Below are 14829 nucleotides of genomic sequence, written 5' to 3'. Positions count from 1 at the left end.
CTTACATGCTAAAATGCATTCAAAACCGTAAAGTCCATAGAGAATGTCCAGAAAACACAAACACACACAGAGGCTGTAGCAAGGTCTGGGATTGAGATAGCCACAACACACCAGATAGTTTTGTTTTCATCCAGGAGTATCTGGAGAAATTGTTGTAGATTTGAAGTGAAATTTAACCAAAAAATCACCGTGAAAGTGGTTTTGGAGAAAAGCACAATCTTCCTGTTCGGCAAATGCATCCAATGTCATGTTTACAGAAAGAAATATCATGTTTTCTCAGGTTTCTGAAGCTTTCTTCCTAGAAAACTCGAATGTGTGGAGGATTTGACTCCAGGTGGAACCAATTAGCGTTTGCCAGCAGAAAACAAAAAGGGTCCTGCTAAAATGCATTCAAAACCATAAAGTCCATACAGAATGTCCAGAAAACACAAACACACACAGAGGCTGTAGCAGTATCTGGGATTGAGATAGCTAAAAATCACCAGATAGTTTTGTTTTCATCCAGGAGTATCTGGACAATTTCTTGTAGTTTTGAAGTGAAATTTAACCAAAAAATGACTGTGAAAATAGTTTTGGAGAAAAGCACAATCTTCCTGTTCGGCAAATGCATCCAATGTCATGTTTACAAAAAGAAATATCATGTTTTCTCAGGTTTCTGAAGCTTTCTTCCTAGAAAACTCGAATGAGTGGAGGATTTGACTCCAGGTGAAACCAATTAGCGTTTGGCAGCTAAAAACAAAACCTTATATGCTAAAATGCATTCAAAACCATAAAGTCCATGGAGAATGTCCAGAAAACACAAACACACACAGAGGCTGTACCAAGATCTGGGACTGAGATAGCTAAAAATCACCAGATAGTTTTGTTTTCATCCAGGAGTATCTGGACAAATTCTTGTGGATTTCGGGTGAAATTTAACCAAAAAATCACCGTGAAAGTGGTTTTAGAGAAAAGCACAATCTTCCTGTTCGGCAAATGCATCCAATGTCATGTTTACAGAAAGAAATATCATGTTTTCTCAGGTTTCTGGAGCTTTCTTCCTAGTAAACTCGAATGAGTGCAGGATTTGACTGCAGGTGGAACCAATTAGCGTTTGGAAGCTAAACACAAAACCTTACATGCTAAAATGCATTCAAAACCGTAAAGTCCATAGAGAATGTCCAGAAAACACAAACACACACAGAGGCTGTACCAAGATCTGGGATTGAGATAGCCACAACACACCAGATAGTTTTGTTTTCATCCAGGAGTTTCTGGAAAAATTGTTGTAAACTTGAAGTAAAATTTAACCAAAAAATTACCGTGAAAGTGGTTTTGGAGAAAAGCACAATCTTCCTGTTCGGCAAATGCATCCAATGTCATGTTTACAGAAAGAAATATCATGTTTTCTCAGGTTTCTGAAGCTTTCATCCTAGAAAACTTGAATGTGTGGAGGATTTGACTGCAGGTGGAACCAATTAGCGTTTGGCAGCTAAAAACAAAACCTTACATGCTAAAATGCATTCAAAACCGTAAAGTCCATAGAGAATGTCCAGAAAACACAAACACACACAGAGGCTGTAGCAAGGTCTGGGATTGAGATAGCCACAACACACCAGATAGTTTTGTTTTCATCCAGGAGTATCTGGACAAATTGTTGTAGATTTGAAGTGAAATTTAACCAAAAAATCACCGTGAAAGTGGTTTTGGAGAAAAGCACAATATTCCTGTTCGGCAAATGCATCCAATGTCATGTTTACAGAAAGAAATATCATATTTTCTCAGGTTTCTGAAGCTTTCTTCCTAGAAAACTCGAATGTGTGGAGGATTTGACTCCAGGTGGAACCAATTAGCGTTTGCCAGCAGAAAACAAAAAGGGTCCTGATAAAATGCATTCAAAACCTTAAAGTCCATAGAGAATGTCCAGAAAACACAAACACACACAGAGGCTGTAGCAGTATCTGGGAATGAGATAGCTAAAAATCACCAGATATCTTTGGTTTCATCCAGGAGTATCTGGACAAATTCTTGTGGATTTCGGGTGAAATTTAACCAAAAAATCACCGTGAAAGTGGTTTTAGAAAAGAGCACAATCTTCCTGTTCGGCAAATGCATCCAATGTCATGTTTACAGAAAGAAATATCATGTTTTCTCAGGTTTCTGAAGCTTTCTTCCTAGAAAACTCGAATGAGTGGAGGATTTGACTCCAGGTGGAACCAATTAGCATTTGGCAGATAAAAACAAAACCTTACATGCTAAAATGCATTCAAAACCGTAAAGTCCATAGAGAATGTCCAGAAAACACAAACACACACAGAGGCTGTAGCAGTATCTGGGATTGAGATAGCTAAAAATCACCAGATAGTTTTGTTTTCATCCAGGAGTATCTGGACAAATTCTTGTGGATTTCGGGTGAAATTTAACCAAAAAATCACCGTGAAAGTGGTTTTGGAGAAAAGCACAAAATTCCTGTTCGGCAAATGCATCCAATGTCATGTTTACATAAAGAAATATCATGTTTTCTCAGGTTTCTGAAGCTCTCTTCCTAGAAAACTCGAATGAGTGGAGGATTTGACTCCAGGTGGAACCAATTAGCGTTTGCCAGCAGAAAACAAAAAGGGTCCTGCTAAAATGCATTCAAAACCTTAAAGTCCATAGAGAATGTCCAGAAAACACAAACACACACAGAGGCTGTAGCAGTATCTGGGATTGAGATAGCTAAAAATCACCGGATAGTTTTGTTTTCATCCAGGAGTATCTGGACAAATTGTTGTAGATTTGAAGTGAAATTTACCCAAAAAATCACCGTGAAAGTGGTTTTGGAGAAAAGCACACTCTTCATGTTCGGCAAATGCATCCAATGTCATGTTTACAGAAAGAAATATCATGTTTTCTCAGGTTTCAGAAGCTTTCTTAATGGAAAACTCGAATGAGTGGAGGATTTGACTCCAGGTGGAACCAATTAGCGTTTGGCAGCTAAAAACTAAACCTTACATGCTAAAATGCATTCAAAACCGTAAAGTCCATAGAGAATGTCCAGAAAACACAAACACACACAGAGGCTGTACCAAGATCTGGGATTGAGATAGCCACAACCCACCAGATAGTTTTGTTTTCATCCAGGAGTTTCTGGACAAATTGTTGTAAACTTGAAGTAAAATTTAACCAAAAAATCACCGTGAAAGTGGTTTTGGAGAAAAGCACAATCTTCCTGTTCGGCAAATGCATCCAATGTCATGTTTACAGAAAGAAATATCATGTTTTCTCAGGTTTCTGAAGCTTTCATCCTAGAAAACTTGAATGTGTGGAGGATTTGACTGCAGGTGGAACCAATTAGCGTTTGGCAGCTAAAAACAAAACCTTACATGCTAAAATGCATTCAAAACCGTAAATTCCATAGAGAATGTCCAGAAAACACAAACACACACAGAGGCTGTAGCAAGGTCTGGGATTGAGATAGCCACAACACACCAGATAGTTTTGTTTTCATCCAGGAGTATCTGGAGAAATTGTTGTAGATTTGAAGTGAAATTTAACCAAAAAATCACCGTGAAAGTGGTTTTGGAGAAAAGCACAATCTTCCTGTTCGGCAAATGCATCCAATGTCATGTTTACAGAAAGAAATATCATGTTTTCTCAGGTTTCTGAAGCTTTCTTCCTAGAAAACTCGAATGTGTGGAGGATTTGACTCCAGGTGGAACCAATTAGCGTTTGCCAGCAGAAAACAAAAAGGGTCCTGCTAAAATGCATTCAAAACCATAAAGTCCATACAGAATGTCCAGAAAACACAAACACACACAGAGGCTGTAGCAGTATCTGGGATTGAGATAGCTAAAAATCACCAGATAGTTTTGTTTTCATCCAGGAGTATCTGGACAAATTCTTGTGGATTTCGGGTGAAATTTAACCAAAAAATCACCGTGAAAGTGGTTTTGGAGAAAAGCACAAAATTCCTGTTCGGCAAATGCATCCAATGTCATGTTTACAGAAAGAAATATCATGTTTTCTCAGGTTTCTGAAGCTTTCTTCCTAGAAAACTTGAATGTGTGGAGGATTTGACTCCAGGTGGAACCAAATAGCATTTGGCAGATAAAAACAAAACCTTACATGCTAAAATGCATTCAAAACCGTAAAGTCCATAGAGAATGTCCAGAAAACACAAACACACACAGAGGCTGTAGCAGTATCTGGGATTGAGATAGCTAAAAATCACCAGATAGTTTTGTTTTCATCCAGGAGTATCTGGACAAATTCTTGTGGATTTCGGGTGAAATTTAACCAAATAATCACCGTGAAAGTGGTTTTGGAGAAAAGCACAAAATTCCTGTTCGGCAAATGCATCCAATGTCATGTTTACAGAAAGAAATATCATGTTTTCTCAGGTTTCTGAAGCTCTCTTCCTAGAAAACTCGAATGAGTGGAGGATTTGACTCCAGGTGGAACCAATTAGCGTTTGCCAGCAGAAAACAAAAAGGGTCCTGCTAAAATGCATTCAAAACCTTAAAGTCCATAGAGAATGTCCAGAAAACACAAACACACACAGAGGCTGTAGCAGTATCTGGGATTGAGATAGCTAAAAATCACCGGATAGTTTTGTTTTCATCCAGGAGTATCTGGACAAATTGTTGTAGATTTGAAGTGAAATTTAACCAAAAAATCACCGTGAAAGTGGTTTTGGAGAAAAGCACAATCTTCCTGTTCGGCAAATGCATCCAATGTCATGTTTACAGAAAGAAATATCATGTTTTCTCAGGTTTCAGAAGCTTTCTTAATGGAAAACTCGAATGAGTGGAGGAATTGACTCCAGGTGGAACCAATTAGCGTTTGGCAGCTAAAAACAAAAACTTACATGCTAAAATGCATTCAAAACCGTAAAGTCCATAGAGAATGTCCAGAAAACACAAACACACACAGAGGCTGTAGCAAGATCTGGGATTGAGATAGCCACAACCCACCAGATAGTTTTGTTTTCATCCAGGAGTTTCTGGACAAATTGTTGTAAACTTGAAGTAAAATTTAACCAAAAAATCACCGTGAAAGTGGTTTTGGAGAAAAGCACAATCTTCCTGTTCGGCAAATGCATCCAATGTCATGTTTACAGAAAGAAATATCATGTTTTCTCAGGTTTCTGAAGCTTTCATCCTAGAAAACTTGAATGTGTGGAGGATTTGACTGCAGGTGGAACCAATTAGCGTTTGGCAGCTAAAAACAAAACCTTACATGCTAAAATGCATTCAAAACCGTAAATTCCATAGAGAATGTCCAGAAAACACAAACACACACAGAGGCTGTAGCAAGGTCTGGGATTGAGATAGCCACAACACACCAGATAGTTTTGTTTTCATCCAGGAGTATCTGGAGAAATTGTTGTAGATTTGAAGTGAAATTTAACCAAAAAATCACCGTGAAAGTGGTTTTGGAGAAAAGCACAATCTTCCTGTTCGGCAAATGCATCCAATGTCATGTTTACAGAAAGAAATATCATGTTTTCTCAGGTTTCTGAAGCTTTCTTCCTAGAAAACTCGAATGTGTGGAGGATTTGACTCCAGGTGGAACCAATTAGCGTTTGCCAGCAGAAAACAAAAAGGGTCCTGCTAAAATGCATTCAAAACCATAAAGTCCATACAGAATGTCCAGAAAACACAAACACACACAGAGGCTGTAGCAGTATCTGGGATTGAGATAGCTAAAAATCACCAGATAGTTTTGTTTTCATCCAGGAGTATCTGGACAAATTCTTGTGGATTTCGGGTGAAATTTAACCAAAAAATCACCGTGAAAGTGGTTTTGGAGAAAAGCACAAAATTCCTGTTCGGCAAATGCATCCAATGTCATGTTTACAGAAAGAAATATCATGTTTTCTCAGGTTTCTGAAGCTTTCTTCCTAGAAAACTTGAATGTGTGGAGGATTTGACTCCAGGTGGAACCAAATAGCATTTGGCAGATAAAAACAAAACCTTACATGCTAAAATGCATTCAAAACCGTAAAGTCCATAGAGAATGTCCAGAAAACACAAACACACACAGAGGCTGTAGCAGTATCTGGGATTGAGATAGCTAAAAATCACCAGATAGTTTTGTTTTCATCCAGGAGTATCTGGACAAATTCTTGTGGATTTCGGGTGAAATTTAACCAAATAATCACCGTGAAAGTGGTTTTGGAGAAAAGCACAAAATTCCTGTTCGGCAAATGCATCCAATGTCATGTTTACAGAAAGAAATATCATGTTTTCTCAGGTTTCTGAAGCTCTCTTCCTAGAAAACTCGAATGAGTGGAGGATTTGACTCCAGGTGGAACCAATTAGCGTTTGCCAGCAGAAAACAAAAAGGGTCCTGCTAAAATGCATTCAAAACCTTAAAGTCCATAGAGAATGTCCAGAAAACACAAACACACACAGAGGCTGTAGCAGTATCTGGGATTGAGATAGCTAAAAATCACCGGATAGTTTTGTTTTCATCCAGGAGTATCTGGACAAATTGTTGTAGATTTGAAGTGAAATTTAACCAAAAAATCACCGTGAAAGTGGTTTTGGAGAAAAGCACAATCTTCCTGTTCGGCAAATGCATCCAATGTCATGTTTACAGAAAGAAATATCATGTTTTCTCAGGTTTCAGAAGCTTTCTTAATGGAAAACTCGAATGAGTGGAGGATTTGACTCCAGGTGGAACCAATTAGCGTTTGGCAGCTAAAAACAAAACCTTACATGCTAAAATGCATTCAAAACCGTAAAGTCCATAGAGAATGTCCAGAAAACACAAACACACACAGAGGCTGTAGCAAGATCTGGGATTGAGATAGCCACAACCCACCAGATAGTTTTGTTTTCATCCAGGAGTTTCTGGACAAATTGTTGTAAACTTGAAGTAAAATTTAACCAAAAAATCACCGTGAAAGTGGTTTTGGAGAAAAGCACAATCTTCCTGTTCGGCAAATGCATCCAATGTCATGTTTACAGAAAGAAATATCATGTTTTCTCAGGTTTCTGAAGCTTTCTTCCTAGAAAACTCGAATGTGTGGAGGATTTGACTGCAGGTGGAACCAATTAGCGTTTGGCAGCTAAAAACAAAACCTTACATGCTAAAATGCATTCAAAACCGTAAATTCCATAGAGAATGTCCAGAAAACACAAACACACACAGAGGCTGTAGCAAGGTCTGGGATTGAGATAGCCGCAACACACCAGATAGTTTTGTTTTCATCCAGGAGTATCTGGAGAAATTGTTGTAGATTTGAAGTGAAATTTAACCAAAAAATCACCGTGAAAGTGGTTTTGGAGAAAAGCACAATCTTCCTGTTCGGCAAATGCATCCAATGTCATGTTTACAGAAAGAAATATCATGTTTTCTCAGGTTTCTGAAGCTTTCTTCCTAGAAAACTCGAATGTGTGGAGGATTTGACTCCAGGTGGAACCAATTAGCGTTTGCCAGCAGAAAACAAAAAGGGTCCTGCTAAAATGCATTCAAAACCATAAAGTCCATACAGAATGTCCAGAAAACACAAACACACACAGAGGCTGTAGCAGTATCTGGGATTGAGATAGCTAAAAATCACCAGATAGTTTTGTTTTCATCCAGGAGTATCTGGACAAATTCTTGTGGATTTCGGGTGAAATTTAACCAAAAAATCACCGTGAAAGTGGTTTTGGAGAAAAGCACAAAATTCCTGTTCGGCAAATGCATCCAATGTCATGTTTACAGAAAGAAATATCATGTTTTCTCAGGTTTCTGAAGCTTTCTTCCTAGAAAACTTGAATGTGTGGAGGATTTGACTCCAGGTGGAACCAAATAGCATTTGGCAGATAAAAACAAAACCTTACATGCTAAAATGCATTCAAAACCGTAAAGTCCATAGAGAATGTCCAGAAAACACAAACACACACAGAGGCTGTAGCAGTATCTGGGATTGAGATAGCTAAAAATCACCAGATAGTTTTGTTTTCATCCAGGAGTATCTGGACAAATTCTTGTGGATTTCGGGTGAAATTTAACCAAATAATCACCGTGAAAGTGGTTTTGGAGAAAAGCACAAAATTCCTGTTCGGCAAATGCATCCAATGTCATGTTTACAGAAAGAAATATCATGTTTTCTCAGGTTTCTGAAGCTCTCTTCCTAGAAAACTCGAATGAGTGGAGGATTTGACTCCAGGTGGAACCAATTAGCATTTGCCAGCAGAAAACAAAAAGGGTCCTGCTAAAATGCATTCAAAACCTTAAAGTCCATAGAGAATGTCCAGAAAACACAAACACACACAGAGGCTGTAGCAGTATCTGGGATTGAGATAGCTAAAAATCACCGGATAGTTTTGTTTTCATCCAGGAGTATCTGGACAAATTGTTGTAGATTTGAAGTGAAATTTAACCAAAAAATCACCGTGAAAGTGGTTTTGGAGAAAAGCACAATCTTCCTGTTCGGCAAATGCATCCAATGTCATGTTTACAGAAAGAAATATCATGTTTTCTCAGGTTTCAGAAGCTTTCTTAATGGAAAACTCGAATGAGTGGAGGATTTGACTCCAGGTGGAACCAATTAGCGTTTGGCAGCTAAAAACAAAACCTTACATGCTAAAATGCATTCAAAACCGTAAAGTCCATAGAGAATGTCCAGAAAACACAAACACACACAGAGGCTGTAGCAAGATCTGGGATTGAGATAGCCACAACCCACCAGATAGTTTTGTTTTCATCCAGGAGTTTCTGGACAAATTGTTGTAAACTTGAAGTAAAATTTAACCAAAAAATCACCGTGAAAGTGGTTTTGGAGAAAAGCACAATCTTCCTCTTCGGCAAATGCATCCAATGTCATGTTTACAGAAAGAAATATCATGTTTTCTCAGGTTTCTGAAGCTTTCATCCTAGAAAACTTGAATGTGTGGAGGATTTGACTGCAGGTGGAACCAATTAGCGTTTGGCAGCTAAAAACAAAACCTTACATGCTAAAATGCATTCAAAACCGTAAAGTCCATAGAGAATCTCCAGAAAACAAAAACACACACAGAGGCTGTACCAAGATCTGGGATTGAGATAGCCACAACACACCAGATAGTTTTGTTTTCATCCAGGAGTATCTGGACAAGTTGTTGTAGATTTGAAGTGAAATTTAACCAAAAAATCACCGTGAAAGTGGTTTTGGAGAAAAGCACAATCTTCCTGTTCGGCAAATGCATCCAATGGCATGTTTACAGAAAGAAATATCATGTTTTCTCAGGTTTCTGAAGCTTTCTTCCTAGAAAACTCGAATGTGTGGAGGATTTGACTCCAGGTGGAACCAATTAGCGTTTGCCAGCAGAAAACAAAAAGGGTCCTGATAAAATGCATTCAAAACCTTAAAGTCCATAGAGAATGTCCAGAAAACACAAACACACACAGAGGCTGTAGCAGTATCTGGGAATGAGATAGCTAAAAATCACCAGATATCTTTGGTTTCATCCAGGAGTATCTGGACAAATTGTTGTGGATTTCGGGTGAAATTTAACCAAAAAATCACCGTGAAAGTGGTTTTGGAGAAGAGCACAATCTTCCTGTTCGGCAAATGCATCCAATGTCATGTTTACAGAAAGAAATATCATGTTTTCTCAGGTTTCTGAAGCTTTCTTCCTACAAAACTCGAATGAGTGGAGGATTTGACTCCAGGTGAAACCAATTAGCGTTTGGCAGCTAAAAACAAAACCTTATATGCTAAAATGCATTCAAAACCATAAAGTCCATAGAGAATGTCCAGAAAACACAAACACACACAGAGGCTGTACCAAGATCTGGGACTGAGATAGCTAAAAATCACCAGATAGTTTTGTTTTCATCCAGGAGTATCTGGACAATTTCTTGTAGTTTTGAAGTGAAATTTAACCAAAAAATCACTGTGAAAATAGTTTTGGAGAAAAGCACAATCTTCCTGTTCGGCAAATGCATCCAATGTCATGTTTACAAAAAGAAATATCATGTTTTCTCAGGTTTCTGATGCTTTCTTCCTACAAAACTCGAATGAGTGGAGGATTTGACTCCAGGTGAAACCAATTAGCGTTTGGCAGCTAAAAACAAAACCTTATATGCTAAAATGCATTCAAAACCATAAAGTCCATAGAGAATGTCCAGAAAACACAAACACACACAGAGGCTGTACCAAGATCTGGGACTGAGATAGCTAAAAATCACCAGATAGTTTTGTTTTCATCCAGGAGTATCTGGACAAATTCTTGTGGATTTCGGGTGAAATTTAACCAAAAAATCACCGTGAAAGTGGTTTTAGAGAAAAGCACAATCTTCCTGTTCGGCAAATGCATCCAATGTCATGTTTACAGAAAGAAATATCATGTTTTCTCAGGTTTCTGGAGCTTTCTTCCTAGTAAACTCGAATGAGTGCAGGATTTGACTGCAGGTGGAACCAATTAGCGTTTGGCAGCTAAAAACAAAACCTTACATGCTAAAATGCATTCAAAACCGTAAAGTCCATAGAGAATGTCCAGAAAACACAAACACACACAGAGGCTGTACCAAGATCTGGGATTGAGATAGCCACAACACACCAGATAGTTTTGTTTTCATCCAGGAGTTTCTGGACAAATTGTTGTAAACTTGAAGTAAAATTTAACCAAAAAATTACCGTGAAAGTGGTTTTGGAGAAAAGCACAATCTTCCTGTTCGGCAAATGCATCCAATGTCATGTTTACAGAAAGAAATATCATGTTTTCTCAGGTTTCTGAAGCTTTCATCCTAGAAAACTTGAATGTGTGGAGGATTTGACTGCAGGTGGAACCAATTAGCGTTTGGCAGCTAAAAACAAAACCTTACATGCTAAAATGCATTCAAAACCGTAAAGTCCATAGAGAATCTCCAGAAAACACAAACACACACAGAGGCTGTACCAAGATCTGGGATTGAGATAGCCACAACACACCAGATAGTTTTGTTTTCATCCAGGAGTATCTGGAGAAATTGTTGTAGATTTGAAGTGAAATTTAACCAAAAAATCACCGTGAAAGTGGTTTTGGAGAAAAGCACAATCTTCCTGTTCGGCAAATGCATCCAATGTCATGTTTACAGAAAGAAATATCATGTTTTCTCAGGTTTCTGAAGCTTTCTTCCTAGAAAACTCGAATGTGTGGAGGATTTGACTCCAGGTGGAACCAATTAGCGTTTGCCAGCAGAAAACAAAAAGGGTCCTGATAAAATGCATTCAAAACCTTAAAGTCCATAGAGAATGTCCAGAAAACACAAACACACACAGAGGCTGTAGCAGTATCTGGGAATGAGATAGCTAAAAATCACCAGATATCTTTGGTTTCATCCAGGAGTATCTGGACAAATTCTTGTGGATTTCGGGTGAAATTTAACCAAAAAATCACCGTGAAAGTGGTTTTGGAGAAGAGCACAATCTTCCTGTTCGGCAAATGCATCCAATGTCATGTTTACAGAAAGAAATATCATGTTTTCTCAGGTTTCTGAAGCTTTCTTCCTAGAAAACTCGAATGTGTGGAGTATTTGACTCCAGGTGGAACAAATTAGCGTTTGCCAGCAGAAAACAAAAAGGGTCCTGCTAAATGCATTCAAAACCATAAAGTCCATAGAGAATGTCCAGAAAACACAAACACACACAGAGGCTGTAGCAGTATCTGGGATTGAGATAGCTAAAAATCACCAGATAGTTTTGTTTTCATCCAGGAGTATCTGGACAAATTCTTGTGGATTTCGGGTGAAATTTAACCAAAAAATCACCGTGAAAGTGGTTTTGGAGAAAAGCACAAAATTCCTGTTCGGCAAATGCATCCAATGTCATGTTTACAGAAAGAAATATCATGTTTTCTCAGGTTTCTGAAGCTTTCTTCCTAGAAAACTCGAATGTGTGGAGTATTTGACTCCAGGTGGAACCAATTAGCATTTGGCAGATAAAAACAAAACCTTACATGCTAAAATGCATTCAAAACCGTAAAGTCCATAGAGAATGTCCAGAAAACACAAACACACACAGAGGCTGTAGCAGTATCTGGGATTGAGATAGCTAAAAATCACCAGATAGTTTTGTTTTCATCCAGGAGTATCTGGACAAATTCTTGTGGATTTCGGGTGAAATTTAACCAAAAAATCACCGTGAAAGTGGTTTTGGAGAAAAGCACAAAATTCCTGTTCGGCAAATGCATCCAATGTCATGTTTACAGAAAGAAATATCATGTTTTCTCAGGTTTCTGAAGCTCTCTTCCTAGAAAACTCGAATGAGTGGAGGATTTGACTCCAGGTGGAACCAATTAGCGTTTGCCAGCAGAAAACAAAAAGGGTCCTGCTAAAATGCATTCAAAACCTTAAAGTCCATAGAGAATGTCCAGAAAACACAAACACACACAGAGGCTGTAGCAGTATCTGGGATTGAGATAGCTAAAAATCACCGGATAGTTTTGTTTTCATCCAGGAGTATCTGGACAAATTGTTGTAGATTTGAAGTGAAATTTAACCAAAAAATCACCGTGAAAGTGGTTTTGGAGAAAAGCACAATCTTCCTGTTCGGCAAATGCATCCAATGTCATGTTTACAGAAAGAAATATCATGTTTTCTCAGGTTTCTGAAGCTTTCATCCTAGAAACCTGAATGTGTGGAGGATTTGACTCCAGGTGATACCAATTAGCGTTTGGCAGCTAAAAACAAAACCTTATATGCTAAAATGCATTCAAAACCATAAAGTCCATAGAGAATGTCCAGAAAACACAAACACACACAGAGGCTGTACCAAGATCTGGGATTGAGATAGCCACAACACACCAGATAGTTTTGTTTTCATCCAGGAGTATCTGGACAATTTCTTGTAGTTTTGAAGTGAAATTTAACCAAAAAATCACCGTGAAAGTGGTTTTGGAGAAAAGCACAATCTTCCTGTTCGGCAAATGCATCCAATGTCATGTTTACAGAAAGAAATATCATGTTTTCTCAGGTTTCTGAAGCTTTCTTCCTAGAAAACTCGAATGAGTGGAGGATTTGACTCCAGGTGATACCAATTAGCGTTTGGCAGCTAAAAACAAAACCTTATATGCTAAAATGCATTCAAAACCATAAAGTCCATAGAGAATGTCCAGAAAACACAAACACACACAGAGGCTGTACCAAGATCTGGGACTGAGATAGCTAAAAATCACCAGATAGTTTTGTTTTCATCCAGGAGTATCTGGACAAATTCTTGTGGATTTCGGGTGAAATTTAACCAAAAAATCACCGTGGAAGTGGTTTTGGAGAAAAGCACAATCCTCCTGTTCGGCAAATGCATCCAATGTCATGTTTACAGAAAGAAATATCATGTTTTCTCAGGTTTCTGAATCTTTCTTCCTAGTAAACTCGAATGAGTGGAGGATTTGACTGCAGGAGGAACCAATTAGCGTTTGGCAGCTAAAAACAAAACCTTACATGCTAAAATGCATTCAAAACCGTAAAGTCCATAGAGAATGTCCAGAAAACACAAACACACACAGAGGCTGTACCAAGATCTGGGATTGAGATAGCCACAACACACCAGATAGTTTTGTTTTCATCCAGGAGTTTCTGGACAAATTGTTGTAAACTTGAAGTAAAATTTAACCAAAAAATCACCGTGAAAGTGGTTTTGGAGAAACGCACAATCTTCCTGTTCGGCAAATGCATCCAATGTCATGTTTACAGAAAGAAATATCATGTTTTCTCAGGTTTCTGAAGCTTTCATCCTAGAAAACTTGAATGTGTGGAGGATTTGACTGCAGGTGGAACCAATTAGCGTTTGGCAGCTAAAAACAAAAACTTCCATGCTAAAATGCATTCAAAACCGTAAAGTCCATAGAGAATGTCCAGAAAACACAAACACACACAGAGGCTGTACCAAGATCTGGGATTGAGATAGCCACAACACACCAGATAGTTTTGTTTTCATCCAGGAGTATCTGGACAAATTCTTGAGGATTTCGGGTGAAATTTAACCAAAAAATCACCGTGAAAGTGGTTTTGGAGAAAAGCACGATCTTCCTGTTCGGCAAATGCATCCAATGTCATGTTTACAGAAAGAAATATCATGTTTTTTCAGGTTTCTGAAGCTTTCTTCCTAGAAAACTCGAATGTGTGGAGGATTTGACTCCAGGTGGAACCAATTAGCGTTTGCCAGCAGAAAACAAAAAGGGTCCTGCTAAAATGCATTCAAAACCTTAAAGTCCATAGAGAATGTCCAGAAAACACAAACACACACAGAGGCTGTAGCAGTATCTGGGAATGAGATAGCTAAAAATCACCAGATATCTTTGGTTTCATCCAGGAGTATCTGGACAAATTCTTGTGGATTTCGGGTGAAATTTAACAAAAAAATCACCGTGAAAGTGGTTTTGGAGAAGAGCACAATCTTCCTGTTCGGCAAATGCATCCAATGTCATGTTTACAGAAAGAAATATCATGTTTTCTCAGGTTTCAGAAGCTTTCTTAATGGAAAACTCGAATGAGTGGAGGATTTGACTACAGGTGGAACCAATTAGCGTTTGGCAGCTAAAAACAAAACCTTACATGCTAAAATGCATTCAAAACCGTAAAGTCCATAGAGAATGTCCAGAAAACACAAACACACACAGAGGCTGTACCAAGATCTGGGATTAAGATAGCCACAACACACCAGATAGTTTTCTTTTCATCCAGGAGTTTCTGGAAAAATTGTTGTAAATTTGAAGTAAAATTTAACCAAAAAATCACCGTGAAAGTGGTTTTGGAGAAAAGCACAATCTTCCTGTTCAACAGATGCATCCAACGTCATGTTTACAGAAAGAAATATCATGTTTTCTCAGGTTTCTGAAGCTTTCTTCCTAGAAAACTCGAATGTATGGAGGATTTGACTGCAGGTGGAACCAATTAGCGTTTGCCAGCAGA

This window comes from Oryctolagus cuniculus, chromosome 16 (assembly GCF_051225735.1).
Source record: "Oryctolagus cuniculus isolate XC-2025 breed Fujian yellow rabbit chromosome 16, ASM5122573v1, whole genome shotgun sequence".
NCBI lineage: Eukaryota > Metazoa > Chordata > Mammalia > Lagomorpha > Leporidae > Oryctolagus > Oryctolagus cuniculus.
This window is presented reverse-complemented; position numbering follows the sequence as displayed.